The sequence below is a fragment of the Triturus cristatus genome, chromosome 4_1, assembly GCF_964204655.1.
Source record: "Triturus cristatus chromosome 4_1, aTriCri1.1, whole genome shotgun sequence".
NCBI classification, from domain to species: Eukaryota; Metazoa; Chordata; class Amphibia; order Caudata; family Salamandridae; genus Triturus; species Triturus cristatus.
In genome coordinates this window covers 193,221,013-193,247,455 of record NC_140585.1, presented here as the reverse complement: position 1 = coordinate 193,247,455, position 26,443 = coordinate 193,221,013, and positions in this window count along the sequence as shown.

The window sequence follows — 26,443 nt, the reverse complement described above, 5'->3', positions numbered from 1 at the left end:
ATCCCTGTGTGCTATGCCTACAACCCACTTCCCCGACATAGATCAGTTACCCCTCTAGCTGGGTGCACTATACCAGTGGTGAGGGTACCCTTCAGTGTCTAAGTCCATTCTTAGACATTGTAAGTGCAGTGGTGCCATTAAGCATATATGGTGCTGGGAGTCTGTCATTAAGAACTCCACAGCACCATAATGGCTACACTGAAAATGGAGAAGTTTGGTATCAGACTTCTCAGCACATTAAACCCATGCTGACGCCAGTGTGGGATTTAATGAAAAATGCACACATAGGGCATCTTAGAGATTCCCCCAGAAAAACGACCTACCACTAGTATCCAGGCTGAGTGGCTGCTTTCAGCTGTCACCACCAGACATGTTTCTGGACCCCTGGGTCGAGAGCCTGCTGCTCTAGGGGTCTGAAACAATGCACATCCTGGGACGAGGTGCCAAGCCTCCTTCCCCAGGATGGGCAGGGTCCACGCAGAGGAAGCTTTAAAGGCTTGCCGCCTTTGTGAGCTTCCCCAGGCCACTTGCTGCTTTCAGTAACTTGTCCCCACTGCTAAAGGGCACCCCTGCACCTGACGCCCCATGGCCTTGGGTGGCCCAACCAACGGTGCCTAACCAACCCCCAGCATCCCAACTTACCTCTTCAAGTGGCGGTTGCACCCAGAAGACCTTCGTCCCCAAGCCTGCAGTGTGTTTGCAAACCGGAGACTTCCCATTTAAAGCTACTGGACTCCCGACGCCAAACCAGCACTCTGCAGCCGGCCGCCTTAGTGCCGCTGAGGGTGCAACTTTTGTGCTGACTCAAACCCTCATTTGCCCTGAGCTTAAATCCAAGAGCTTTGCTCCAACAACCCAGTGGCCTGCTTGTCAGCAGCCACCAACCGGAGGCCCCCTTTACCCTATTGGATAACATTGGGCCTCAGCACTCTGCACCTGGCCACCCTTGTGCCGTTGAGGGTGTAACAAGGGTGCATCCTTGAGCCTGGGGGATCCCTGAGTCTAACCCCAGAATACCAACTCCCACAACAAAGTACTTACCTGTTAACCAATAACACTATCCACTCCATAGGATAGCATTGACTGCTTTTCTATGAAAAGCTTCTAAATGTGGAGTTCGGAAATCTATGAAAACCTTTAAAACTGTAACTAAATAACTTAAACGCTTTTACATACCTGTTTACAGGAAAAGTCCCAGTGCAGTATCCAGGTGTACTGCACTGAGTAAGAAAAGTAATCTGTAACGTAATCTACTTGACATTAATCTAAAAAGCCTATACAAAGTATATGTACAGTACATCAAAAGCATTGCATTACCAGTAACTCAACTGTAATCAAATCAAAGTGCATATACAGTTGCAAATCAAACTGTTCACAAATTGCATTACTACTGTAAAGTATTTATTGCTTACCTGTGCCAGGCTTGCTTGGTTCTAGAAACTATAATACCTAAAAGAATAGTTTTATACAAAACCAATTGGTCTGAAGTTCAGTCTTTGAGTGTGTGATATCATTTGCTGATTGTGTGTACAACAAAAGCTTAACACTAGCCTCTGATACAGCCTTACTGCTCGACCGCACTACCACAAATAGAGAGTAAGGTGCTATCTACTTTTACCTCTGACAACCTTTGGGGTTCCACTCGTCTCTGTGCACACTATACCTCAATTTGGTATAGTATTTATAGAGCCAGCTTCCTACATTGGTGGATCAGCGGTGGGGTGTACAACTTTGCATTTGTTGGACTAACTTGTTTACCACCTGATCACACGACAGAACCCTTAAATTGTATTTAGAATTCTAATTTCTTCAAATTGGCATTTTTGCAAAATTAATAAAAGTCTTGTTAGGCCTTGGTTAAGTCCCTTTACAATTTTAGAAAAATAAAATGTCACTTTTGCTAGGGTTAAGAGGGGTTAGAAGTTTTTTTAGCTATGTCTCTTAACAAGAACCCAGCTAGTGAAAATAACCACAATGACAAAGAGGACCAGGTTGAGGAGCTTGACCTCACACCTTACCTCCACTTAACTGTGGAAATTTAGCTTGCAAACTGAACATTATCTGCGCCATCTTGTCTCTCCCCAGCGCGACACACAGGAAAGCGCACGGCAGCCATTTTAGGCACCCTGGTCTCTCCCTGCTCATTGCCGATCGCCAGCGTGTCCCCCTGGCGCTGCAAGCATCCCCCGCGCGCCGGCCACCCCCGCTTTCTCATACACGGGCCATAAACCCTCTCCTTCTGCGCGACCCTGCCATGGAACCGCATCCCACGCCTGACCGACATCCCATACATGGTCATGCATCCCTTTGATAACCCCCTTCCTCTGCGCCCCATTGTCCGAACCGATCCCAGGCCATCACCTAGCCCTGCGGATGCAGTTTATTGTCCCTACTGTAAGGGAAACGCCCCACATCAAAGGGATTACAGTAGATCAAGGCCCCCCACCCCCTGAGACCCGACCGGTCACACACACCCCCGGGAATTGGCGGAATATCCTGCTGTGTGATAGCCATCTCCTACTACGGGTGGGGTGGGAACTTCTACTGTAGCTATGCGTGGGATCGGATCTGAGCCAAGGATTCTGAAGACGTTCTTTTATGCATCAAAGTGATCTCAAGAATGTGCCATGTGTGATAAACCTGCAATAAAGTCATAAACCTGTGTATAAGAGGCCAGGCCTCAGAGATGCAGTTAGAGCACCTCGTGACGATACCTTGCTGTCTGATCTGATGTGTTCTGCTCCGACGGAATAAAAACTTTGTTTCCTGCCTTCCAGTCTCCGGCGCCTGCTTCTAAATTATCGAATGGTATAAGAGGCGATTACCGCCGGGCAATACTTGAAAGGTTATCGACTGAAACTGCCGCTACCATTTAACAATTGGCGTCCCAAACGTGGGGCCCATCAGCGACACGTGGATCCAGTGGGAGAGGTCCCGACGACAGAGTGAACGACTGCAACGATCGGGAGAGCTCCTGCCCGATAGACCCTCGTCTGGCAGCCGATCATCCGAACTTCACTGGTTCCGAGCAGACCTCTCTCGAGTGATCTACGGTCCTGACTGGGAACCATCAGGAGTGCCGCGGCAAATACGGAGAGTAGAGGACGATCGGGCGCTGGAGGCGGAAGACGAGAAACTGTCCACGCGGTCCGGGTAAGGTCGTGAAACACGACAAATTGCGAAACGATTGATTGATTTGTTGAAATACTAGTATTGCTTATTGATTGTTCTCTTTGAGATATTCGCTGTCTACAAACGGGGAGGAGTAGAAATACTCTCTCTCTCTCCCTTTGCAGATAGTGAAGGGTAGGTAACGCAGACTTTTGTCCCCGTTGTAACCCGTCGTGCCTATCTTTATCTCCCCACTGATTGATTGTCCGAACATTGATTGTTTTGAAGAATAGTGCTCTTTGAGATATTCTCTGTTTGCAAATAACGTAGAATAGAAATATTCTGTCTAGTCTTTGCAAATAGTGAAGGGTAGGTAACGCAGACTTTTGTCCCCGTTGAAACCCGTCGTGCCTATCTTTATCTCCCCATTGATTGATTGATTGTCCGAACACTAGTTGTTCGATATTGGTTCTTTGGAGGTATTCTCTGCTTACAAATAACGAGGAATAGAGATATTCTGTCTAGTCTTTGCAAGCAGTGAAAGGATAGGTAGTGCTGACTTTTGTCCCCGTTGAAACCCGTCATGCCCATCTTCTCCCCACTGATTGGTAGTTGGTTCTGCCCGGACCGCTTATTAGAGGTGGACCATCCGGCTCCACTGGAAGGCACCCCTAATAAGGACATGTTCACTAAATATGGACTAGTCGCCGTAGCTTATAGCAAGCTATGGCATAAATATACAAGGAAGGACCCCGAGAGTCAGTGGCCACTGATGGGATCCTTCGACGACCATAAGATAGAAATGCTAGAAATAGCCCTGCGTAGCAATAAGACGACGCCTACTATGCTTGACAGTATCGGCATGTGGCGCAAAGAAGCAACACAACGGAAAAAGAGGGAAGAAGTAAAAGCAGAAAAAGAATTACGAAAGGCAGCTCACCTTGCCGCTAGAAAGTTAGAAGAAGAAATAAAGGAGAGAAGGGAAACTAAACTAAGACAGGAGCCCGAAACATCAGGCCAGTACGCTGTTAGGACCCCCTCTATGCTCTACCCTGAGTTGTCCTCTAAGCAACGAACGAATGATGAATTACTATTAGGTCCCCCGATCATTTACATGCCCCCTCCATACGCACCCTCCCAATCGGTAGTGCAACCCCCACAACCCCCAAACACGAGCGAAAGCAGTACAGGGGCCTCGGTCCTCACGGCCTCCGCGCCGGCCGAGCCTCTTGTACTGAACACAACGTCGGCAATAACGTTGGATGACCCTGAGATGAGAAAGAAAGATTCCACCAGAATGAATCGACTAACAAAGGATGAACGAGCAGGAATCGACAAGATAGTAGGGACACTGGTGGAGTGTAAGGAAAGTGAGGAGTATATAACAGACGTGTATAACTCGTATGCCGACAGCCGCAGACGACACTTTGTTGTACGACTCTGTTATCACGCCCTGAATACATATGAGGATAGGTACCACGATAAAGGTCCCGAAGGCTTAGCGGCCCTATATAGGAAGGTAGACATTGGGGAAGAAGGAGAGGGCGATGTGACAAACCTCTTCACTCATACACTCGAGGTTTATCGACACCTTAAAGAACACAGACAGACAACCAAAGCAGAAACCCCCATGGCGACTAAGCCCCAGGAAGGAAGGACTGATACCATGATGCCCATCAAAGAGGCCGCCCCCTACTGGGTCCCCCCACGAGGTCAGGGAACACATGACGACATCAACCACCAAGATGCGAAGGGAAGGGTTGTATATAATTGGGTCTACCAGCCATGGGACCGACAAGACATTTTGACCTTTAGAAAAACCCTACCCGACTTAAGAAAGAACCCGACTGCCTTCTTCACCGAACTAGGTACAGCCTTAGGTTCAACAATAATGACCTTAGCAGATATCGACTTGTTCTTCGGGTTATGTCTGCCGGCTGATGTGTGGAAGCAAATCCGGAAAGTTGACCACGCTGAGCCGTTCGGATATACCTGGGTACAACTCGATACCATAGATAAACAGCGAGAACCGGGACAGAAACCCCCGAAAGCCATATTGGAGCTCCCAGACAAGATTGTGCAGAAGTTGAAGACTCTAATCCCAGAAAGAAAGGTAGACTGGTCGATAGTGATGGCCTGTCGCCAGAAACCCCAGGAGGATGTGTCTGAATACTTCTCTCGATTCGAGACTGTGTTTTCCGATTATAGTGGCCAGGACATGACCACTGCAACCAGACATCACCTTTTTGTCCAGAATTATGTGAAGGGTCTGTCACAAGAAGTCTCCCAGAAGCTACAGACCAGCGAGAGTAGTTGGGCAGCCTCCAAACCCGCAGCAATCCTCCAGATGGCCCAATACTACGAAAACCAAAAGAATGAGAACGATAGGGCGTCAGAGAGGAAGAAAAAGGAACTGAAGGAGAGGGTAATGATAGCACAGTTGCAAGGGGTGACCATAGGAAGGGAACCCCCGAAAGGGAATTACCAACCAACCACCCCTAGAAAGCTACCCCCTAGAGACCATACACCTGCACCCTACAACGGACGGAGAGACTTAGATGGGAACCAATGTGCGTTCTGTAGAGGGTTCGGACACTGGAAATCCCAGTGCCCGGTCCTTCTGGAATTGAACAAAAATAGGGACCCCAGAGATACGTATATGACCCCAGAAATAGAGGACAGGGACGAGGGTACACGAACGACGCCATCAACGACAGGCCAGGCAGACCAAACACCTTTGATCGCCCCCGACAAAACCAGTGTCAGCAGTCCGACTACGAAAGCACCCATGACTTCGCATAGGACCGCCAGGGGCAAGGGAGGGATCCAGTCGAACTCCGTGTTGACCAGCAAGGTCCTTACGTCACTGCTAAGGTCTTGGGCACCAGGTCTCCATTCCTGGTAGATACTGGGGCGACACGTAGTGCGTTATCTAAACGACTGATTCCTAGGGCACCCTTGTCTGGCTCACACGTAACCTCAATAGGCTTCGATGGAACGCCCTCCACTAACCCCTTATCAGCACCAATCTCCTTTGACTTAGAAGATAACGCCACTGACACGACCTTTCTGCTCTCCTCCAACACCCCCGATGCTATTATGGGACTTGATTTGCTAAAACATTTTCGAGCTACCATCAGATGCTCCCCAGACGGAGTTCGAGTCATCCTGCACGATAACCCAGATCTGTTCAGACCTTGTCACACACAACGTATGCTCTCTATAACCGATGCTGACCTGTCCCTACTCGACACGTTACCTTCACATCTATGGGCTAAAACCGACTCAGATGTAGGGCGCATGGTGATCGACCCAGTACACATAACCGTCCGACCGGACGCAGTGCTCCCAAAGCTTCCACAGTATCGGATATCGCCCGAAGGCGAGAAGGCATTGGTGGAAATCATTGAGTCCCTAGTCGATGCAGGAGTGGTAGAAGAAGTAGTCAGGAATGTTTGCAACAGCCCTATCCTACCCATTGTAAAAAAGCAAGGCGAGGGAGATGAGAAAGCATACCGCTTTATTGTTGACTTACGAGAAGTTAACAAAGTAGTCATACCTCAGTACCCCGTGGTCTCAGACATCACCACCATCCTCACCCTGATTCCGTCCACTGCCACCACCTTTACCGTTATTGATCTCAAGAACGCATTCTTTTCCATCCCCATCCACCCAGACAGCCGCTACCTGTTCGGCTTCACTTTAAAAGCCCGTTCGTACAGATTCTGTAGGGCACCCCAAGGCTACACTGAGAGTCCCAGCATTTATAGCCAAGCCCTCAAGAGACAACTAGATGCAGTCCAACTACCCGATGGAGTGGTGTTAATACAGTACGTCGATGACATTCTTTTGGCGGCCGACACCATTCCACTTGCCGTCACAGCCACCATTCACCTCCTCCACTTCCTCGCGGAAAACGGTCACAAGGTCTCCAGGAAGAAGTTGCAATTCTGCCAACCCCAAGTGACATATCTAGGCCACCTACTATCCAAAGACGGGAGGAAACTTACCCCTGACCGAATTCAGACCATCCTAGAAACCCCTGTTCCCAAAACTCAGAAGCAAGTGCGGTCTCTAGTAGGCCTCACCTCCTTTTGTCGACAATGGTTGCCAAACTTCAGTCTTATTGTAAAACCTCTGCTTTCCCTGCTGGCTAAAGATGTCCCCTTCCCCCTCCCCTGGACACCCGAATGCCAATCCTCCTTCAAAGAATTACGAGACGCCCTCTGCTCGGCCCCAGTCTTAGGAACCCCAGACTACACTAAACCTTTCTCCCTCTACACCCACAAAAGGGAGGGATGTGCGTTGTCTGTCCTAACCCAGTCCATAGGCCCTAAACAACGCCCTTGTGCCTACTTCTCCGCCACTCTTGACCCTGTAGCCAGAGCTTTGCCCGCCTGCCTTCGAGCAGTAGCCGCCGCTGCTGTCTCTATCCGGCAAAGTGAGGGGATCGTGCTCTCGAACCCCCTCACAGTATTGGTACCCCATGCGGTTGACACCCTCCTGAACCAAACCAAGACTCAACACCTGACTAGCGCACGACTGACTGGTTACGAACTAACTCTGCTTGCACCCCACATCACATTGAAACGATGCACCACTCTGAATCCAGCTACTCTACTACCTCTCCCTGACGCTGACCCCAATGCGTCCCCTATACATGACTGCGTGACCCTCACCGACGAACAGACCAAGAGTAGGGTTGACCTCCGGGATACTGCCTTCCCGGACCCTGACGGAGAACTGTGGGTGGATGGCTCATGTATCAAGCTCCCCGATGGCACCACCTCAGCTGCCTATGCAGTCACCACAGCCCGAACAGTTGTTGAGACAGCCCGCATCACACAGCGATCCGCACAGGCGGCGGAACTAATTGCTTCACACGAGCATGCATCCTGGCAGCAGGGACAACCGCAAACATTTACACAGACAGTCAGTACGCCTTCGGGGTAGTTCACCACTTTGGGCTCTTATGGAAAGAGAGGGGATTCTTGACTTCCCATGGCACACCCATCCTGCATGGAGATCTAGTCTCTGCCCTGACCGAAGCAGTCCTCCTCCCCACACGGCTGGCTGTGATCAAATGCCAGGCACACAAGAAGGTGCCAGACATTATAGGACAGGGAAATGCACTAGCTGACATTACTGCCCGAACCACAGCCGAGAATAGGTCCACGACCCATATGTACGTGACCAGGTCACAAACTGAGAAATGGAAGGATGCTAGGGAAACGATTAGGGATATCCAACTAGCCAGCACACCACACGAATTAACTGAATGGGCCCGGGTGGGATTGAAGGACGATGACGGTTGCTGGCGAACTAAAGACTCAAACAAATGGTTGCTACCCGACTCATACTTGATCCCCATGCTGACCATGGCACACTCCCCCGCACACATAGGGCCTGCCCCCATGATCGAACTCATCTCCAAAGTCTGGCACAACGACAAAATCCCAGACTCAGCCAAACGTCTGGTCCAACAATGCCTGGTATGCCTCCAACACAACCCTGGGAAAGGAACTGCTGTACCCCGGGGAGGATTTGGGGTTCCCAATCACCCCTTTGAAGTCCTACAAATGGACTATGTCCAGTTAGAAAGGTGCCAAGGTTTAAGTACGTACTTGTCGTTGTGTGTGCCTTCAGCAAGTGGGTGGAAGCCTACCCAACCCACGACAACACCGCTATGACTACCGCAAAAGTACTACTGAAAGAATTCTTCCTCCGATACGGCCTTTGTCGCATTTTGTGGAGCGATAACGGCCCCCACTTTGTAGCCGAGGTTATCCAACTCATCTTAAAGGGGCTGGGTGTAAAACAGAAATTCCATGCGGTCTTCCATCCCCAATCTGCAGGCTTGGTTGAGCGACATAATGCCACATTGAAGCTTAAGATAGCAAAAATAGTTACAACCACAGGACTGAAATGGCCAGACGCTCTCCCGCTAGCATTGCTATCAATGCGTTCCACCCACACTAAACACCACTTAACCCCCTACGAGGTCGTTTTCGGGCGGCCCATGAACCTTTGGACTGCACCAAAGCCAACATCCATCCACGACGTCCCGGACGTCCTCATGTCTGACTATTTGTATAACCTAACTAAAACGTTGTCTGTTATCCATCAGCAGGTGCTGCAAGCCATTCCCGATGTTTCCAGGGGCCCCGGGCACGACATCCAACCCGGCGACTTTGTCTTAGTGCGTAACTTCCAGCGCGCCAAGAGTCTGGAGCCCCGGTGGACGGGCCCCCTGCAAGTCCTGATCACCACCCGAACAGCTCTTCGAGTGGAGGGGAAACGCAATTGGCTGCATGCACACCACTGCAAGAAGGTATCACCGACCCTGACGACCACGGACAACATCACCGCCCAAGAAGAACTTCTGGACAAAGACCGACCATCCCTGAGCCGCTGCCCAGATACGGAGACACTTGAGTTAGTGAAATATCCCGATCCCACCGTGCCATCCAAGGAAGGGTATAACTTGCGACGAAAGGAGAGAACTTCGGCTAAGCAGACCACAAACTAAGTGGAAATCTCAGAGCGGTAGCCTAGTCACCTCAAAGGCCACCAGGAGAGAAACTAAACAAAGTCTGTGGTTCTGCCCGCTACCGAGTCCCTTGAAGGTGATGGAAGCGCCCGACATGAAGATGATGGAAGCAACCGGACGTCCGAAGATCCACTACAAAAACCCAAAGACTGACAGAATGCACAGCTCAAAGACTATTGCACTTTTCATTACCCTTCTCTTTTGCCTTCTCCTCATGGTCACCTTCTGGATCATGGAGGAGAGCACACCCGCTCATAAGACATTGCTGACCACCGTTCAACCTACCACCATGAAAGAACACCATCTGATCTCACTTTCACCCCAACTCCGAGAAAGGCGTAAGGAGTTCTGGAATAACTCTTTTGTGCAGTTGCTCCACCAACACAATCTTGCCGCCAACGCCACTAATTGCTGGATCTGTGGATTGCTACCACATGCCACTGGACACTCTATCCCTTTCATCCCTTCACCTTTTTCTGTCCATGGTTCCTGCCTCGCCTGGCTAATCCTCCTGCAGGAAAGCTACAGGGACAATGCCACTTCCGGCAAAACTGTGTCGCACTTCTACCATGGGTTCTGGCTGAACAAAACTGGAAAAACTTCTGCACCCTTCTGCCCTCTGAGATCAAACACTTCCTTTCACATGAACATCCCTGCCAAACAACGAGTTGAAATGCAAGTGTTCAACAACCCAGCCAGACCCACCTTCTCTTACCTCCGGAAACGAACGGCCGCCACCCTGACAGTGGCCCTATCCGTCATCAACATCACTGGATTTGTGTGCCTCGAAGGCCTGGGGGCGCAGCTGGTGGGCCACAGCTCCTACCTCATCACCCGAACATTGGACTCAGTTGATCCACCCTCCTTTGTTGCCTCCCCGAATATGTACTTCATCTGTGGTACTAAGGCCTACACCTGGCTCCCGAAAGGTTGGGGAGGCACCTGCTACATCGCTTTTGTCCTTCCTCCGACATATGTGGCTCCAGCAAACCATCACCGACAGAAACGTGCCAAAGACCTTGTACAAGCCGACTCCACCGGGGCACAGTTCCTGGATGCAGTAAAGGGACTTGTTCCACTCTGGGGTCGAATGGCAAACAGCCGTGCCATCCGCCACTTAACTCAGGCAGTCGAGACGGCGATGAACATTACGGCTGGCATCCTCGCCAACAACACCGCCGAGCTTCAGGCCGTCCGCCTGGTGGCTCTTCAGAACCGCCTCGTTCTAGATGTGGTTCTGGCTGATCGTGGAGGAGCATGCCGCATCATTGGGTCCAGCTGTTGTACCTACGTACCGGATAACTCACCCTCAGTCTACAAAGCAATTGAACACCTCCACAGACTTTCCGCAGAGGTTCATCAGGAGCAAGAAGGATGGTCCCTTGGGAGTTGGTTTTGGGACACTATTAAAAGTTGGGGATGGAGGCTGTTTTCATTTATCCTAATACCGATTGTGATACTATGTGGATGTTGCTTGGGGATTCAGTGTCTGCCACCTTTATGTTCGCTTTTTATGAACTGCATCTGCCCTAAGACTTTGAACTTTGAAGCGGAACGAATGAAAGCTCTGTATGAGGTGGAAGTTCGTAGTATTATGGGGATAGATCCGAACTAGACAAGCTGGCGAGATATGTTAAAAGGGAGGACTGTGGAAATTTAGCTTGCAAACTGAACATTATCTGCGCCATCTTGTCTCTCCCCAGCGCGACACACAGGAAAGCGCACGGCAGCCATTTTAGGCACCCTGGTCTCTCCCTGCTCATTGCCGATCGCCAGCGCGTCCCCCTGGCGCTGCAAGCATCCCCCGCGTGCCGGCCACCCCCGCTCTCTCATACACGGGCCATAAACCCTCTCCTTCTGCGCGACCCTGCCATGGAACCGCATCCCACGCCTGACCGACATCCCATACATGGTCATGCATCCCTTTGATAACCCCCTTCCTCTGCGCCCCATTGTCCGAACCGATCCCAGGCCATCACCTAGCCCTGCGGATGCAGTTTATTGTCCCTACTGTAAGGGAAACGCTCCACATCAAAGGGATTACAGTAGATCAAGGCCCCCCACCCCCTGAGACCCGACCGGTCACACACACCCCCGGGAATTGGCGGAATATCCTGCTGTGTGATAGCCATCTCCTACTACGGGTGGGGTGGGAACTTCTACTGTAGCTATGCGTGGGATCGGATCTGAGCCAAGGATTCTGAAGACGTTCTTTTATGCATCAAAGTGATCTCAAGAATGTGCCATGTGTGATAAACCTGCAATAAAGTCATAAGCCTGTGTATAAGAGGCCAGGCATCAGAGATGCAGTTAGAGCACCTCGTGACGATACCTTGCTGTCTGATCTGATGTGTTCTGCTCCGACGGAATAAAAACTTTGTTTCCTGCCTTCCAGTCTCCGGCGCCTGCCTCTTTCATTGGTAAATTATCGAATGGTATAAGAGGCGATTACCGCCGGGCAATACTTGAAAGGTTATCGACTGAAACTGCCGCTACCATTTAACATAACTTTTAAGGAAGTAAGGTCCCCGTGCAAAAGTAACACGCATTTGCAATGCAATAGGTCTCTCATTTACGAGAGTTTGATCTATTGACATGGTAAATTGCAATGCCGTTTATTTATGTGTTGTTTTTAAAGCAGATAAATAAACGGCATTGTCATTTACAATGCCAATAGCTTAAACTCTCGCAAATGCAAGACCTATTGCATTGCAAATGCTTTTTTTGTAAAAAAGACCCATGCCGCACATTCTGTTTAATGCCAGCTGCGCCCCTTTCCTTAGACGAGCCGCGTCTAAAAAATGGGTCTGGCCACCATGAAAGTGAAAGTGCGGTATGTGGCGCTTTTAAAAATAAAAGCATCTGATTGTCAAGTTGTTTAACAAATTCTTTTATATGTAAAAGCCCTTCATGCCGCTGTTTCACTTTAATAGTGGCCATGCACCTTTCGTTAGACGCGGCTCGTCTAAAGAAAGGGGAGCAGCCGTCAGTAATGTGAAAGCGCAGCATGGGGCGCTTGGAAACAAAACAAAAGTGAATAAATATAAAAATAAAAACTTCCGGAAGTGTTCGATGCCGCAAAAACCAAAGGCGCAGCCTCTATTGTATCAGCATGGCGTGCCATGCTATAAAAAAAAGAAAAAAAGCATGTGCGTGTTCTGCCTGCAACAGCAGGCAGTTGTAAACCATTTGACAAAATAGTGCTCGAAGGATGTAATTAAGGCCTTCCGAGTAACGTGGGGTGCCTCATGGGAGGTTACAAAATGAGACAATGCGGTACTAAGGAGGGACCACTAAGCCTATTCACTAATGAAAATCCACACTTTACAAAGGACGATGACACAAGCCAATGAAAAATATGAGCAGAGAGTGGGCGGAGCTTCAAGCATACCTGAATACAGCATGCCTCGCAGAGTAGCGCATGCACTCTCCATCCTCGACCTAAAAACAAACTCCCCTCTTCCCGTACGCTTAACCCAGTTCAAAGACGCTTTGCGCATGCATGGAGCCAGACTGAATTAACGTGTGATACTTCTGTTCATTAAAGAGTGCACTAACTTAGGTCAAGAAATAAATTCATGCGAAGCATTGTCCTTTGGTGGTAAAAGCACAGAGAACGAGACACTCATGCAGTGGTTGAATACCACCAGGCCTAACCAAGAAAACTGAGTACATATCCTATCTTCCCCGCTTACCCAAATTGTGTGATCCCATGCAAATGACTTTGATTCACATACCTCATTTTAATTGAGCATCAGAATCTGAGACCACATTAAATACATTTTTTTTTTTTTTAAACACATTTTTCCTGATGAATTTCCCTTTTTTTGCAAGGACTGTTTATTTTGGACTGTTGCCTAGTTTTGATTAAAAGGGTTCTTTCATTTGTAGCCTGCCAACACCAATTTCAGGTTTTCCCGTTTAGTAGTGTTTGATAAAAGCCATTTTAGTATATGTCACATCAGCACTGTCTGGTCCTGAAATTGTCATGTGTTTTGCATTATGCTTCCTGTTTCCTCCAGTCCACTTCTTGACTGTAGCCTTCGGGTCGGTCCCTGCTACCAAAGGACATTAAACTGCTTTTGCTGCACCACTGGTAGCTACGCCCACTGACTTTGAGTGACACATCTTCGGCCCAGACTGCTCATCTCGTCCCTGTGCCACCTCACCTGCTGCACCAACGATATCTACGCCCCTGACTGTGAGTGACGCACCTTCGATCCAAACAGACAACTCATCCTGGCCACTGCACCAGCAGCACCATTGATATCTAAGCCCCGCCCCTCACTGTGAGTGACGCATCTTCGACCCAAACAGAGAACTCATCCTGGCCCGGTGTCACTGTTCCTGCTGCACCATTGATATCTACGCCCCTGACTGTGAGTGACGCACCTTCGACCCAAACACTCAACTCATTCTGGCCCGGTGCCACCGCGCCGGCAGCACCATTGATATCCACGCCCCCTGACTGTAAGAGACACAGCTTCGTCCCAGACTGCTGATCACTGCCCGGTGCCACTGCACCTGCTGCACCAATGATATCTTCGCCCCCTGGCTGTAAGTGACACAGCTTCAACCCAAACAGACAACTCATTCTGACCCGGTGTCTCTGCCCCGCAGCACCATTGATATCTACTCCCCCTGACTGTGAGAGACACAGCTCCGGCCCAGAATGCTGATCGCTGCCCGGTGCCACTGCACCTGCTGCACCAATGATGTCTGCGCCCCCTGGCTGTAAGTGACACAGTTTCAACCCAAACAGACAACTCATCCTGGCCCGGTGCCACTGCTCCTGTTGCACCAATGATATCTATGCCCCTTGACTGTGAGAGACAGCTTCGACACAAACAGACAACTCATCCTGGCCCGGTGCCACTGCACTGGCAGCACTGCACCTGCTGCACCAATGATCTCTACGCCCCGCGACTGTGAGTGACGCATCTTAGGCCCAAACAGACCACTCATCTCGATACGAGTAACCTTGGTGGGGGCAATAACGTTTCTTTTCATACCGGCCATTGGAGACGAGGAGTTTCCTTCTGACCCCTTTCTGCACCCCTTTTGAGCCACTGTCACTGTGCTTTGTTTCCGAGTTTGTGGCATGTAACATGACAATGCTTACATCGCATGTCAGTGTGTCCTGTTGTGTTGTATGAAGTGACCCAGTGCGAGCAGCATGTCAGAGCCAGTGGGAAATGGTCGTCGTGAAGGTAAAGGGCTATATTTGATTAGAATTGTAGCGCTGCAAAGCCACCGTGTTTTAGGCGCTTAGACGCATATCTTATTAAACCTGATAACATTTCTGCATGCCATCAGCACAAGCCATAGAGTCCTTGTTTAAATCTGCATAAACGTTATCCCTGCTGCAGCAGAATAGTAATTCTCAAAGAAACACGACTTTAAATTGCATTTGACATAGGTAGCTAATTCAAGCCAAACTCTTTCATACAGAAAACTGTGACTGACTCGGCCATTGTCTAGTAGAGTTGCTGGGATTATTCTTTCTTTTCCACATCTCATCCTACATTCTTACAAATCACGCAGATTTCTTGCATTCAAAGCTTGAAGAAGTTATGAAACCTAGCCCCGCCCATGTCCTCTGCCCCAACCTCCACACCTACTCCACAGCATCTAAAGCTCTGCCAGGATCCTCCCCTCAGCGGGCTGCTGTCTCTGTGGTCCTATAAGTCTCAAGTGCAGCAGGCACCAAAAATGCAGCGATGGACAGGACACCTGCCTTCTTAGGTCAGACTGCTCCCCTGAACAGAATCCGCCTGTACTCACATTCAACTCTTTTTGTGAACAATCTCTACCTTGCGATTTCTTCTATCCAACTCAGCAGAATTTAGGTTGCTGGTGTGGATCGAGAATACTCTTCAGAAATACTTCAAATAAAATAAAATGCTGTTTCGATGTGCGAGCAACAGTCACCCTTGACCTTCAGTGTATCAAAAGCGCGTGTCGTGTCTCCGGCTAGTGAACCGGGTGACCTACGCTCGTCACATTGAACGTTCACACCACATATCCCACAAACTAGGCTGCTGACTTGCTCGCTTCTGTAACAGGTGTGACTATCACCGGACAGTTCCGTGGTCCTGATCTTGCCGACTCCAGAAGGTCGAGAGGCTGGGTCGGCCCCAATGATGTTCATGCCTGTGATGTGCAGCCTTCCCAGAGATGTGTGTGCAGCAGAACGAGCTCTTAATAATCTACAGGAACTCTGCTATGGCTCTCTGGAGGGGTGTGGGCAAGCTCGTCTGTGCTGCTGCTTGCTCTTGTTCACCCTCCCTCCGTAAAAAAGTGAGATAATACGGACACATCTGCACATCACATGTACACACACACTCTCATGGGACACACCGAGTCCAACACGCACACCCCACACACACCATTTCACACACACACTATTGCACGCACACACACATCCTATATATATTAAAGATTTTTAAAAAGCGACGGGATAGGGCGTTATGTAATGTACTAACAAAAAAGATAATATAGCATGCTTACATTTAAAACAAGTTAATACTAGCCCACTGTTCCAGGCAACACCATCTGTTACACATAAAAAGTGCCGGCATCTGTCTTGCTCGTCACAACCGTTCTGATAATGGGTCAGTATCAGCTCTAAAGCCACAAACGACACTAGATAACACAGAACAATAACGGCCCGAAGGTCGAGCAATCCATCACCACTCGTGTGAAGGATTACAAAACTAGGGGGGAGCTGGTGTCAGGATAAAAGTAAGTAAAGTCGGGGTGGTGAGAGCTAAAGCAGCACACAAAGATGCAAGAAGCACACAAAAAGGAAGCAGGACAGAAGGCGGAGTGAGGAGTAGGCAATGGACATAATAAATGAGCAATGCACGCGCTGTGTTCACGCGGGGACAGGAGATGTGCACGCGTACGGAGTGCACATTTCCTGTCCCCCTTCAGAGGAGACGCCATGCGCGTGCACATCGCTTGTCTGTGCGCGCACATGGTTTGTCTCCCTTCCGAACCAAACCGACAACAATAGTCTCGTCAAGGCGAATGCAACGCATGCGCTGCACTCGCTAGGCGAGACCTAAAAACACATTAGGGGTCCCATCCCAAGAAACAAAAACTCCAGGAGCTGTTGGCCATACACCTGAAAATGGTGAAGATCAATCAGATGAGGAAGATGGAGGGGATGTGGAGGAAGACCAAGCCCCCCCCTCTACCCCCCCCCTTCATAGGGAGAGAAGGGCCCTAGTGACCCTGAATCCAAAACTCAACCCCTCAGTTCCTAGATCCCACACAGGTGGGTAAGGCACTACTGAGGACATTGAGGACAGCCTCAATGAGGAGGACGGCCTGCTAGCCAGGTTGACCAATAGATTGGACCTAGAGACCAGACTCCTGGCTCTAGAGAGAGCAGAGATGGGCCTAGCACAAATCAATGGTGACAGCAATTTACTAAATAAGGACAAAGAGCAATCTTATGATCCTAAAATCTCCAAAGGGATTGTCCCTAAATATGAAGAGAGTGATGATATCACACAATGATTCACAGCCTTTGAGAGGGCTTGGGAAATGAGAAAAGTGGAGGTCACACTAAGGGGCCCTCCTTTGGGAACTGTTCTCTGGTAACTACAGAGACAGACTCCTAACCCTTTCTGGGGCAGATGCTGGGTCTTATGACCTCATGAAGAGAACTCTGATTGAGAGATTTGGACTCACAACTGAGAAATATAGAATTAGATACAGGGGGGCTCACAAAACCCCATAGCAATCCTGGATTGTCTTCGTAGACTACTCAGTTGAAACACTAGATGCTTGGTTAGCTGGACACAATGTGCCTGATTTCAATGGACTTTAACATATGTTTATGAAAGAACATATTTTAAGTATTTGCACTAATGAAATGTTACATCAGCATTTGGTAGACCTAGGTCTAATTTCTCCCTAAGAATTGGGAAAGAAAGCAGATCAATGGGTCAAGACAAGGGTGACAAAAACAACCACTGGGGTTGACCAAAACCTTCACAGGGGAAAGGTGGTGAGAATATCCAAGATAAAAAGCCTGAGTCTTCAAAAGTGCCCCAAAAATCTGCACATGGGGATGGGTCCCAAAACTCTTCCCAATCTACTACTAAGTACAAGGGAAAGAACTGTGATCCTGCAGAGGCCTGGTGTAACAACTGTAGAACGTTGGAACACTTAACTGGAGATGCTACTTGTCCTAATAAGAAGCCCCCTACTCCTACTACGGCTACTCCTGGTGTAGCCAGTCTCCAGATGGGATTAACAGTGTGCCAAGAACAAATCAGGTTTGCACACTGAAGCTGTTCTAGTTTCAGAAGGGGAAGTTGAGTTTGCCACTGTAGCTGTGTGGCCACCCAACTTAAAGAAATATTTGCTATACCCTTGGATTAATAGAACTAGGATAGAAGCTCTGAGGGATATAGGTGCCAGTATCACTATGGTGAGAGATACACTGGTTTCCCTGGAGCAATACTTGATTGGGAGAACTTACCCAGCCACCAATGCTGACTGTGTTACCACTAACCATGCAATGGCTATGGCGACATTAGACTGGGGAGGGGGGTTGCTGGCCTGAAACAGATAGTGGTCTCTCCAAAGCTTCCAGCTGCATGTCTGCTTGGCAATGACCTGGAAACCTCAGCATGGGCTGAGGTAGAATTGAAAACCCATGCAGCAATGCTGGACATTCCTGAGATGGTGTGTGTAAACACAAGAGCATGGAGCAGAAAACAGGGTTGGAGCCTGAAAGTATGGCCCAACCTTCCAAGAGGAAAGGTAAGAAGTCTTGGAAACCAGCTTCTGTGCAGCAAAAGGATCAGGACCCCTCTCCACAGGGAGAGGACATGGACACTTCAGAGGGAACTGAGCCCATGGAGCTTGACCCTTACCAGGTTGAACTCTTAGGCCCAGGGGGCCCTCTAGGGAAGAGATGTGCCTTGGACAGAAGGACTGTCCAGATCCTGAAATCCCGAGGCAGCAAGCTGCTGCGCAGGAAAAGGGAGATGTCAGTGGTACCCACAGAGTTTATTGAGAGGAGGGACTACTGTACACTGAGACCAAAGACCCCAACCATGGAGCCACTAGGAGAGTGGTAGTGCCTCAGAAGTACAGTGAGTTCTTGCTAACTTTAGCTCATGACATCCCCCTAGCTGGACATCTGGGCCAAACCAAAACCTGGGAAAGGCTGGTTAGCTACTTTTACTAGCCCCAGATGTCTCAGAAAGTAAAGGAGTTTGTCCTCTCCTGTGCCACCTGCCAAGCCAGTGGCAAAACAGGTAGACACCCAAAGGCCCCCTTGATACAACTACCAATGGTTGGGGTTCCCTTTGAAAGGGTAGGTGTGGACATAGTGGGTCCACTTGAATCTCCCACAGTATCAGGAAACACATTTATTCTAGTAGTAGTGAATCATGCCACAAGGTATCCTGAGGCAATTCCCCTTAGGACAACTACAGCTCCTGCAGTAGCCAAGGCTTCCAACTTCATGTCTGCTTACCTCAAACACATGGGAAAAGAATGTGGAGTGCAGTACAAGTTTATTACACCCTATCACCCACAAACCAGTGGCCTTATTGAGAGATTCTACAAGACATTGAAAGGCATGATAATGGGGCTCCCTGAAAAACTCAAAAGGAGATGGGATGTCCTCTTACCATGCTTGCTTTTTCGCTTACAAAGAGATGCCACAGAAGGGAGTAGGGTTTTTCCCCTTTGAAGTTCTGTTTGGCCATCCTGTGAAGAGACCACTCTGTCTTGTAAAAGAGGGTTGGGAGAAGCCTCTCCAAGAACCCAAATAAGATATTGTGGACTATGTGCTTGGCCTAAGTTTCGGAATGGCTGAGTACATGAAAAAAGCATTCAAGAATCTTGAGGCCAGTCAGGAGCTTCAGAAGCACTGGTATGACCAAAAAGCTGCACTTGAAGAATTTCAACCAGGGCAAAAGGTGTGGGATTTGGAGTCAGTGGCACCAAGGGTTCTCCAGAACAGATGAAGTGGCCCTTACCCCATTTTAGAAAAAAAAAGTGAGGTTACCTACTTGGTTGACCTGGGCACAAGCAGGACACCCAAAAGGGTGATCCTTGTGAACCGCCTTGAGCTTTTCCATGACAGGGCTGACATCACCATGCCAATGGTGACTGAAGAGGATCAGGAGACAGAGTGAACCCCTCCCTGACCTCCTCTCATACAGCCCAAAAGATGGGTCAGTAGATGGAGTTGTATTTTCAGACAGCCTTACTGCCCAACAGCAGACTGACTGCAAGCAAGTCTTGCAGCAGGATGCAAAGTTCTTTTCTTTGACTCCTGGTCAGACAAACTGGTGTACCCAAGATGTGGACACTGGTTCACCTGTCAAAAACAAAATCTATCAACAGTCTGATCAAGTCAAGGAAAGCATCACAGCTGAAGTAAGCAAGATGCTGGAGTTAGGGGTTATTGAACCCTCTGAGAGACCCTGGGCCAGCTGAGTGGTTCTAGTCCTCACACCTCATCCACAGGGTGGAAAGAGAGAAATAAGGTTCTGTGTGGACTATAGAGGGCTCAACTCTGTCACCAAGACAGATGCTGACCCTATCCCAAGAGCAGATGAATTGATAGACAAACTAGGTGCAGCCAAATTTATAAGTACCTTTGACATAACTGCAGGGTACTGGCAGATTGGCATGGCACCAGGAGCAAAAGAAAAGGCAGCATCCTCCACACCTGATGGACATTATCAGTTTACTGTTATGCCCTTTGGTTTAAAGAATGCCCCTGCCACCTACAAAAGGTTTGGTAAATTAAGCCCTTGCTGAATTGGAATCCTTTAGTGCAGCTAATCTAGATGATATTGTTGTCTTTAGTTCCACCTGGCAGGATCACCTGATCTACCTTGGTAAGGTTTTAAATGCCCTGCAAACTGCAGGCCTAAATATCAAGGCATCCAAATGCCAGAATGGGCAGGAACCTGTGGTATACTTGGTCCACCTTGTTGGTGGAGGCCAAGTTCAGCCCTTACAGCCCAAGATCCAGGCCATCCTGCACTAGGCAGCTCCAACAACCCACACCCAATTCAGGACATTACTTGTCAAGACTGGGTACCACAGGAGGTTTGTGAAGTGATATGGGGCCATTGTGGCTCCCCTCACAGAACCTACCTCCAAGAAGATGCCCAAAAAGGTAAACTGGACAGTTAGCTGTCAAAAGGCTTTTGACACCCTGAAAAAGTCAATGTGCTCAGCACTACTTCTCAAAGCTCCAGACTATGCCAAGAAATTCATGGTGCAGACTGATGCTTCTGAGCCTCTGAGCTAGGGATAGGAGCAGAACTATCCCAGACCAATGGTGAAGGCCAAGACCAATCTGTGCTTTTATTAGCAGAAGGCTTCTCCCCAGGGAGCAGTGTTGAAGTGCTATTGAGAGGAAGGCCTTTGCTGTGGTTTGGTCCCTGAAGAAGCTAAGACCATGCTTGTTTGGTACTTACTTCCTAATTCAGACTGATCACAGATCTCTCAGATGGCTAATGCAGATGAAAGGTGAAAATCCTAAACTGTTGAGGTGGTCCATCTCCCAACAGGGAATGGACTTTGTAGTGGAACACAGACCCGGGACTGCCCATGCCAATACAGATGGACTTTCCAAGTTATACCACTTAGAAATTGAAGACTCTCTAGGGAAAGGTAAGTCTCATCCTCTTTCGTTTGGGTGTGGTTGTGTGAGAAAGTGCCCTCTTTCTGAATGGTTGCCCCCACTGTTTGCTGAACTGCTGATGTGCTTTGACTGAGTATGCCCTGGGCTCCGGCCAATCAGGTACCCAGGGCCTATGTTCTTTCCCTAAAACTGCATTGAAAACAAAACCCAATTGGCATCTCTAGCCACAGGTCAGCCCGGTATAAATGGTACCACAGTTACCCAGGGCACTGTGACCAGGGAATACCTCTAAGGGCGGCAGCACTTATTGTCCCACCCTTAGGGACCCTGTACCTTTACACTCACCTTTGCAGGCTGCATGTTTTGGAGCAGAACAAAGTGCCATGATTACCACCCACTGCCCTGGCATAGGTCAGTCAACCCTCTAGATGGGTGCACTATACCAGTGGTGAGGGTACAGGTGCATGAGCCCTGTGCCCCTACAGTGTCTAAGTCCATTCTTAGACATTGTAAGTGCAGTGCTGCCATTAAGAGTATATGATGCTGGGAGTCTGTCATTATGAACTCCACAGCACCATAATGCCTATACTGAAAACAGAGAAGTTTAGTATCAAACGTCTCAGCACATTAAACCCACACTGATGCCGGTGTGGGATTTAATGAAAAATGTAGACAGAGGGCATCTTAATGATGCCCCCTGAAAATGATCTACCACTAGTGTCCAAGTTGAGTGGCTGCTTTCAGCTGCCACCACCAGACATGTTTCTAGACCCCTGGGTAGAGAGCCTGCTGCTCTCGGGGGCCTAAAACAATGAACATCCTGGGAAGAAGGTGCCAAGCCTCTTCCCCCAGGATGGGCTGGGTCCACATAGGGGAAGCTTCAAAGGCTTGCCGCCTTTGTGAGCTTCCCTAAGCCACTTGCTGCTTTCAGCAACCGGTCCCCACTGGTTCTGACCCCCACTTTGGATGGGAGACCCGGGGGAAAAACAAGTGAGGAAGAGAGGTGTGCCCACCTCTGCCAACTCCACCCCTCAGGTAGGGGGGGGCAAGATGAAGCACAACTCTCAGTCCCCACCATCTTGCAGATTGGGGGACACAGCCAACCATGGAAAGGCTTATGCCCCGCCTCCCACTGGAGGCTGGCATAATAGGGTGTATACCCACCCCAGGGAAAGGACCCATTGGTTCCAACCTTTTACCTACCTGTAATACCCCTAAATCTAGTATATAGGGGCACCCCTGAACCTTGCTTCGGCAGACAAGAAACCAGAAGAAGAAAAGAAAAAGAAGGACCGAACAGCAGTGCTGAAGCTAACAAGAGGAGGACGCCCACTGACTTGGCCCCAGCCCTACCGGCCTTTCCCACCTCGAACCTACAGAAGCTAAACTTCGGTGTGTCCTGCAGCCAGCATCCTCAAGAACCCAGAGGCCCTGTCCTGCCTTCAAAAGAAAAGACTGTCTCCTGTGAACACCGGATTTGTTCACCAACAGGCTCCAGGTCTGCCAAAGTCGCGAGTCTGCACCACTCTACACCCGAAGCCCACGGCCCGAGTTCAAGTGGACCAACACCAAGAGGAGGCCCCCCGGTGATCCTGACCCGAGGTCCGGTGGCCACTGACCTGCCTCAAGCCTCCAGCTGACGCCTGCTGCCTCAAACCGAAAGGTCCCCCAAACTGCAAACAGGAGTGGTAAGAAGATCCGACCCTAAAAGGCAACCCTGCACCCAATGCCCCATGGCTTTGGGTGGCCCAACAGATGGTGCCCCGAGCTTCCCAACTTACCTCTCCAAGTGGTGGTCACACCCAGAAGACCTTCATCCCGAGCCTGCAGTGTGTTTGCAAACTGGAGACTCCCCATTGAAAGCTACAGGGCTCCCGACGCCAAAACAGCACTCTGCATCTGGCCGCCCCAGTGCTGCTTTTATGCTGGCTCAAACCCCCATTTGCCCTTAGCTTAAATCCAGGAGCTTTGCTCCCACAACCTAGTGGCCTGCTCGTCAGCAGCCACCAACCGGAGGCCCCCCATCACCCATTGAATAACATTGGACCTCAGTACTCTGCACCCGGCTGCCCTAGTGTCAGGAGTCAGGGCAATCCTGGAGCAACCAGGGTGAAAGGATGAAGGAACGATGGACTCAGGTAGGAAGGTGGCTATATTCATCAGTCATAGAACACAACCAGCAGGGCAACAGGGAAGCCAGCAACTGCCACAATCAGAAATACAGCACGAAGCAGGTTCCACATGAATCCATGAACACTCCATGTTCCAAGTAATGATTCCACACCCAACTAAAGACTCAACACAGGGGAGCCCAAATAATGCAAAGTTGACCCTCAAGTGGACCCACAGGCCGAAGGCACAGGAGTCACTGGGGGACCTCAGGCGGTTTCACAGGATACCAGCTAGCAGGGCACAGAGTGTGAGGATGCCGGAGTCCTTCTCAGAAAATATGCGCTGGGGTCAGGGCTACAAATGGCCCAATGCACAGAATTGTTGCACGAAAACAAGCATGTGCAGCTGCAAATGGACGCAGTGCACAGGGCTATGGGTATATGGTCTCCACAAGAGATAGCCACCTCAAACTCAGTGAGAGGGTAGCTCAACCTCCTGTGTTGCTGGAGACTTCGGAGTCCGCAGGAGCCCTGGAGCTGCAAACTGGTCAGATGCGTTACGGTCCCTTCATTTGCAGGAGAGTGACTCCTTTACCCCAAGGGAGATTCTTCTGTTGTCTTGGAGGCCCGCAGGGTCCAGCACAGAGCCTGTATGGATCACGGACAGTGGCGAGACTGGGGACGGCAAGGGAAGATGAAGTCAAGCCCAGCGAAGTCCAGCGTGTTCAGATGGTCGAAGTGTAGTAGTATCTTCTTGCAGAATCTTGTCCACGTAAAATCTAATGTCATGTAGCCAGGTAACCCATTTTATACCCACGGGAAAGTGTTGGACAGATTCTAGGGACCCTCCTAGGGGAGGGACAGGACAGAGGGGTGCCTACACCCATGTCCTTTGTCCAGTTTCTCGCCAAAGCAGGAGCAAATGGCTCCCAGAACTGGTTTGAGCTGGACTATGCACAGGGACACCAACTGTGCCCCTCGTATAGACTTTCTGAAACGGAGACCGTGCACACACCCAGTTCCAATACACTAAATCCTGCCTGGGAGGTAGTCACACCTCCGTGTGACAGGATACCTATTGTCCGACGTTACTCTGCGTGAGCTTGGCTCAGCAGCAGGAGAGCAGACTCGTGTCTGTGGCTGGCAGCATCCATTTTGTGCTGTAAGGCTCGAGAAAGTTGGTACCGGTAGACTTAGGTACCCCCAGAACCTCGGTTCTGAGGGGAGGAATCATACCTCCCACACCAGTTACTGGTGTGGAGGTATGATTCCAAGGTGTTTGGCACCAAACACGACATACTTCGTTGCAGTTGTTTTTGAGATAGCATTTACCGCAAGGTTATAATGCACCCTCTAACTATATGTCTGGCAGTATCACGTACAGCCTGGGAGAATGGTCTCCGAAGACTGCAGAGGGCCCTGCTCATGCAGGAGCACCCTCTCATGTAAAACCCAGCACCCTGCCTTCAGGATTGTTAAGGCCTGCTATCGGGGTGAGTTATAAGGTTTTAAGTGTAGTGATATATATATATAGACATAGTGAACCTATATCTCTCGTAAATGGTGCAAGCACCAGCTTACACAGGCTGCAGTAGCAGACCTGAGGTTCCATTTTGCATGGCCTCTCAGGGGTGGCATAATACATGCTTCAGTCCATGGTAGGCCTCTGGGGTACCGATGCCCTGGTTACATGTGTACCATATACTAGGGACTGATAAGGGTACCCCAGTATCCAATCTGGATTTGTACCAAAGTACATATATGTCAATTTAGAGGAGAAAGCAGATTGGCTGGGGTCCTGAATAGCAGGATCCCAGCCAGACTAGTCAAAACAGTGGGAGCAAAAAGCAAAAAGTGGGGGTAACCATAAGAAGCAGATCCTATTTTCCGACAGGAGAGAGTTATTTTTTTTAAAGCCTTCCATGGAACAGGTGCCACCTACCTAAAACGAGTCAGCTGCTATGTGCCCACCAGGACACTCAGATCGTCCAATGCCGAACTGGCTTGCATCCCCAAACCTCGTCTGGCACGCAGAGGAGGCAGATCCTTTGGCTTTTTGGGAGCCCACATTTGGAATAAACTACCGGCTGCTCTGAGATCTTTGACAGTGCTCTCCCACTTTAAAAAACAGCTGAAAACGTGGCTATTTAAAATCTAACAGCAAAACACACAAGATGATGGACGGAATGTTGCACAATGGCAAAACATTCACCCCAGTCACAGATCGGGATTTAATCCATCGTTATTTTGCTCACCATGCCACCCCAGTTCAGACATGGCTATATGCAAATCAGTCTTGACCCTGTGCCTCATGGGAACAGTCCAGCCCGAACTGCCAAGCCATGTCTTCCCTGGACCGGAATCAAGCATCCTAAGACCGGTTTCGGAGTTTCACCCCTCTTCAGCCAGGATAGCTTGACTCCAGTGGCGTAGTGAACACGGGACCCACGTCTGGGCATACCCTTCCCACATAGGGCGAACAGCAAAACACACAAGACCCTGGGAGACCCCTGAGTCTATGCCCAGAACCTTAACTCTGCCAGTCGAGTACTTAACTGAAAACCGATAACCTACATTTTCTCCATAGGGTAACATTGACTGGTTTCACTTGGAAATTCTTCTAAGTGTCGGTTTTTGAAACATACAAATATTCCTTAAAAATCGCCTGTGTAACAAAAACGATTTCTTTCAACTGTTTACAGAAGATGCACCAGGGCTGAATCCAGGATCCAGCCCTGAGTAAGAGAAACCTATGCAAAGTAATTGATATTGCCTTTACTTAAAAATTCCCATTGAGCTCAATGTTATAATTGTGTTTAACTTGTGTTGCCTATTGCAACAACTGTGACTATTGCATTTAAAAGTCTATTGCTTATTGAAAGTACTCAACTAGAGCTTTTCATTCTGAGAAAGTATTTTGATACCTACTTGTGGTTCTAAAATAAATCTATATATTTTCATATACAAAACAATTGGCCTAGAGTTCAGTTCTTGAGTGTGTGAGACCATTTGCTGACTTAGTGTGTACAACAAGTG